Source organism: Dama dama, chromosome Y (genome assembly GCF_033118175.1).
Source record: "Dama dama isolate Ldn47 chromosome Y, ASM3311817v1, whole genome shotgun sequence".
Lineage (NCBI taxonomy): Eukaryota > Metazoa > Chordata > Mammalia > Artiodactyla > Cervidae > Dama > Dama dama.
This window is the reverse complement of record NC_083715.1, coordinates 14,022,011-14,027,580: the sequence shown is the minus strand read 5'-3', so window position 1 is coordinate 14,027,580 and position 5,570 is coordinate 14,022,011. Positions and strand designations below refer to the sequence as shown.

The 5,570-nt window shown below is 55.6% G+C and overlaps 1 pseudogene; it reads left to right on the top strand.

Moving 5' to 3' along the window:
* The first annotated feature begins 2,687 nt into the window (after positions 1 to 2,687).
* Positions 2,688 to 4,939, top strand: LOC133053622 (testis-specific Y-encoded protein 1-like; annotated as a pseudogene).
* The last annotated feature ends 631 nt before the right edge of the window (positions 4,940 to 5,570 follow it).

Here is a 5,570-nt window from a genome sequence, read left to right as displayed (position 1 = left end):
CAAGAGGGCATGAGCTGTGGTTCTTAAAGGGCCAGTTTCCTAGGGCATCATCGGTTCGGGAACTCCGTGTGACTGGGGAGTAATAAACTGAAGAGACTCGTTCTAGGGATGCCAGCTTCACTTTCTGGTCTCAGATCCCATGCCTTGTACTGGAAGAGACCCTGTAGATGCATGTGCACCTTCTTCACGACATTGTATCTGTCCCAGGCCTGCCACGGTCTCTTGGGCCTGTTGGAGCCTTGGGCATCTCGTTGGCCTTTTCCAGCTACAGGGAGGGAACGCTGGGGCACAGGAATACAGGTCCACACAGAAATCTCCAAGATAGGGAGGACAGGGACCCTCAGCCAGAATGCTGTGGGCCCTAAGGGATATAGGCATGCAATGGGGCACAGACTTGACAAAGCATGATGTAGAGAGGTGCACGCCGAGAAAGCAGTTCTCCAAGTTAGCTGAGCCCAAAGGCCCTTGTTTTCTGGTTCCCTGAAGGAAAGCACAGGTAATGGAATCATGCCAAGATCACTGGTACTGTGAACCTGCCCAAGGTTATGGGAGAATGTGGAACACAGGCACAAGTCACACAGCTGTCCACACTGAGCACTTCCAGGTATGCCAGACGCTCTGCATGTCCATCCCTGTCATGAACAATGCCAAGATCTTGTTAATGTTGAGCACAAGTCACAGAGATAGAAGTGAAAGCTGCCAGGATCAACGAGCAAGTGAAGAAAAATAACAGGGACAAAGAATGTCGGGTGCTTATGAAAATCCATGTTCCTGGACAAGAAACCCTGTCCTTCTGCACATGTGTAAGTCTCCTCTCAGGGATGTGAGTGTGGAAATGTGGACATGTGTGAATATTCGTGCGCAGAAGCGCCTACCAGTACACTTGTGAGGGTGAGCAGTCAGAAGACACCTAGCTAGGTGACGCAAGAAAGGACAGCGGAAACATGAAGGGAACATAGACTCTTGCCAGCAGAAGCAGTGAAGCCAGGTGATCATGCCCTATGATCCCACTGAGTTAGCAAGTTCTACATGGAAATAGACGCCTGCAGCCCGGAACTCTGGCAGAAAGGAGAGGCAGGAGGAAATCACCTGGGCATGATCGTTGAGTGCAGAGGAGCCGAGACACAGATTGGGCTGTCGTCCCAGGCACAGAAGCTGCGGTGTGTGAGCCAACAGCCCTTTGGACAAAGAGCTATGAGGGGCTTGGCATTCTTCTTCAGTGCTGGGCATGCTTTCCATGTCCTGGCCAGAAGCATGAGCACCCCTTGCTTTTTGTGTAAGGTTTCAGAGATACAATGGCACTGGAGCATAAGCACCTACTACCTGTGCAACCATAGAGTGTGAGACATCTCTCTTTGTACCCTTTGCAGAACACAGATACCGCCTATGAGGACTATGGGAAGGATGGCTTAGGTTGATCGTCTTGCTGGTAGCAGCCCCACAGGTTTGGGCCACCGGGTAGGCTGGGATGTGTTCTCACTTGGAGAACAGAACCTCTTTGAAAGGGCCTGGATAGGGTAAACGGGCCATCGTTCAGTCCTACGGCACTGGTGTGTCGTGGAACTCAACGCGCTGGTGTCCTTAGCCTCTCACTGGTAGGCATTCCAGCAAGGTTCAGGTAGTTCCGTCATGCCAGCAGACCGTGACCCGTTTCTCCCTCTGCGCAAGGTGTGGCCGTATCGCCAGAGTCCTGTGCAGTGTTCATGTCTGCCCAGCGAGGGAGGGAGGGTCACCCGTCCCCTTCTGTGCTTCAGCAGTAACCACCCACCGTGGGCTTTCCAGTTTGAGAGAGCACTCTCCAAACCTGTGGCCCAGAACAGTCTCATCTGCCATGGGTGCGACTCACTGAGGAGGAGAAGGGCTTGCCTTCACTCCAAGGTTAAGCGTTTCTTCTGAGCGCTTGTGTCCAGAGAATGGCAGAGGACCACAGCACCACTTAGAGAGTCGGAGACACACAGACAGCATTCCCTGGTGCACACACAGCAGCATCACCAGAATCAGTGATAGGCGAGAAGCAGAGACAAAGAGAGAGATCTCTGTCCTATGGCTCTGGTGCCCGTGAAGAGTGGAGTTCAAGTGTTGCAAACGTTATGGTTTGTAAACACTCCCCTACCATCTAGACAGCAGCAGGCTCCTGTCCCACCAAGGAAACTATCCAGCCACTTTGCGCCCCTGCCTATCCTTTAGATACTCAGGGAGAGCTCCGAGGGATGGGCGGTCCCATGGGACACAGCAGTGTGCTTTTGGATTGCAGAGCGAGAACATGGCTTGAAATTCCAGAGGCCAATTCAATGCCAGCGCCTGCAGTAAGGCTAGATGCAATAGCCATGCCCTCCCTGAAGCCGAGTTGTGCCACGTGGGGGCTCTGGAGCCCAGGAAGCGGGGAAGCCACCCTCTGGTCTAGGGAAGTTTCCCTCAGGGTGCCGCACACTACACACTCTGCCATTGGTCTCAATTTGACCCAGCAGCCTGAGCCTGTCTCACAGCCTACAGGTCCCCCGTGTTGGGCTAACCTCCGTGCACCCTGTCGTGGTCTCTCCGGAACCCCTTTCTAAAGCCTCAGGCCACCCGCGACACACCAGTCCCCACCTCCTGACCATTCCAATCTCACACCGCCCCAAAGAGCTAGCGAGCCACACCCGGTTACTTCAGCCGGGCCGCCATTGCACACCACTTGCTGTGATATTATGTCCGGTCCCTTCACATCTGCCCCAGCTCGGGGTCACAGCCATGTCCCAGAGGAGAGTGAGAGGCGGCCAGAGGAAGGCGGGAGCGACCCGGGACTCCGGACCTTCTTAGATGGGAGCCCGGTTGCTCAGGTGGCAGCGGCCAGGGGGCATGCCGTCGCGATGCCGTGCACGGCTGGAACTTTGCAGCCACCAGGTGGCACAGCAGGCGAAGAAGTCACCCTCTACGTGGTGGAGGCGGTGGAGGACAGCGGGGGGACCCTGGTGGATGGAGAGCATTCTGGGATGGGGCAGGTGTGCCAGCTGCTGGCAGAAGACGTCATGGATGAGGTGGAGGTTGTGGCAGATGACGAGCGGGATCAGGGGTCCTCCCAGGAGCTGGAGGAGAAGACAGTGGAGGAGCAGGGCCTGGAAAGACCTGGAGGCCCAAGTGAGAGGCCGGCGCCATTGGGCTACAGGCACTGAGGGCCCTGCAGTTGGAAGTGAGCTCCCTGCATGAGGAAAACCGTCGGGCCTCCGTTCGCTTCATGCGCATGAACCATCTGAGCAGGAAGCGTCACTTGGCTCGGAGAAGTGCCATTCCCCAGGGCATCCCTGGCTTCTGGGCCAAACCTGTATCCTTCCTGCTGCTCCTAGGTATTTGCCTGTCGGGAAGAGGAGGAGGAGGTGGAGCAGAAGCAGGTGCATGTGAGGGGTGGGTGTGTGTGTGTGGCGAGGGCAGAGGTAGGGTGCTGCAGGCCCCTGAGGAAAGTGTGGTCCTGGGCATTGGCAGGTTCCAAATGCACAGCCGAGGTGTATCTGGTCAGAGCCATACCTGTAAGTGTCACAGCCATGACTCGGGGTTTCCCCTTCAGGCCTGCATCTGAGGAGGATCTGTACCCAGGTCCTCTAGGTCAGGATGACCAGAGAGATTACACTACAGCAGCAACTGCAGACATTTATTGTTTGTGGATGATACCAGGAAATAGCTGAAACATGGGATTTTCCACACACACACACACACAAACACACACACACACACACACCCAGAGATACACACACATTCAGACACACATAGAAACACACACACACCCCAATTTCTTTCAGATACCATAGTCACAAAGACTGCAAGTCCTAACCATGTTACCAATGACATGCTACTACCCAGCAAACACGGGCCAGGAGGCGGGCAGGAGAGGTGAGAAATAGCCCGTGCTTGTGGGTTGCAGACCACCTGAGCTGCGGAACAGCACAGGGAACCCAGAGCCACGAGCAGGTCTGATGGTATGGCAGGGCCTGAATATCTGAGTCATGACTGGGCAAGCGCGAGTGCCCAGCATCCTTGCAGATGCCTGTTCCAGTGTCCTTCTCCAGGCCAGAATAGGGCTGTTGCCCCTGGCTCTTCTTGGCCCGGCATGTGGCCTGAATGTCTCCTTGACCCAAACCAGATTATGAACCACCCTCAACTGTCAATCATAATCAGCGCCCAGGATGAAGATTTTTTTAGGTACATGATCGACTTCAAGGTCAGTGAGGGAGGCTGAGGATGGGTGGGTGTGGCACTTGACAGGGAGGTGGGGGATGGTGTTATCCACGGGCCTGTACTGTGAGACTTTGCAGAGGCATCATGGAGGCTGTTAAGGCCGGCCTGGGAGGCAAGCTGAGGCACCTCAATGCTTGCACCTTTTCCCTCCTCCCTGTGCTGGCAGATGCAGGTGCGGAGCCATCCCTGGTCCCGCTGCAAGCTGATCTTCTCCTTTCGGGACAACCCGTACTTCTGGAACACGGTGATTGTTAAGGAATATTACCTTGACATCACTGGTAAACGTGGCTCCCAGGGTGGTGAGTGTGGGTGCGCATGGGGGCCGGGGTGAGGGTGTGGGTCGATACTTGAGCTGCCGCATCCACCCCTGTCTCCCCTGTCTTTCTACAGGGTATAGGGCACGCCATTCCACACCAGTTCACTGGTTCTAGGACTATGAACGGGGACCACCCAGCCACAGGCTGGACACCAGGAGCCTGCATTTTCTCAATTGGCTGTCAGGCCACAACTGCCCAGAATCGAACAGGATTGCTGAGGTGAGTTTGGTTTCGGCCTGCAAACAGTTGGCGATTGATGTTGGAGCTCTTGGCTTCTCAAGGGAGGGTTACGGGCCTGGTCAGCCCCAGGCTGACCTTGCTCTTACTGCCATCAGATCATTGGCCAGGACGTGTGGCACGATCCCCTGAAGTACTACCCCAGGGAGGAAACTTGTTTCACGAGGGGGAGCTGACAGACACTCAGGTGGTGAGGGGGTCTGCAGCGGGGCCCTGAGGGGACATCCTTGTAGAGGCTGGGGCACTGTTCTTTCCCAGATGGAAATGCTCAGGCTCATGCAAGCTAGCCGGGGAACCTGGGTTTGAGTCATGCACGTAGCAGGTGACGTGCTGAGACTGGAGCCTTGGGGACTCGGTGTGGCTGTGAGTGAAGGAAGTCTCCCTAAAAGCAGCTGTGCTTGCAATGCCAGAATCCTCGGATATTTTGCTCGAGGCAGGGTGAATGCCGTCTGTTTATCAGAATCATCCTTCGGTCAATCGCACTGTCCCTGGCCTTCTGCTGCTCAGGAATTTTGAGATTGTCTGGGACCTTCCCTCCCGCCACTGCTCCTGGGATAGCCTATGACTGGAAGGGCGTCCTCCCTGGGCTGACAGTGCACTTAGGTGCTGACTTTGGAGTCGTCTGTGAATATCCACATCCACCACTCGCCTTATAACCGCCACCACGCAGGCCACGCTGGGACTGACTTCAGGCCGGCTTGAGAAAATACGGAAGAGCTGAGGGGCGAGGTGGACAGGGGGCCCCAAGGGAAGGACATGGTGCCTTCTGATGCCATTTCCCACATTGCTGGGCACGGGCGTATTCAG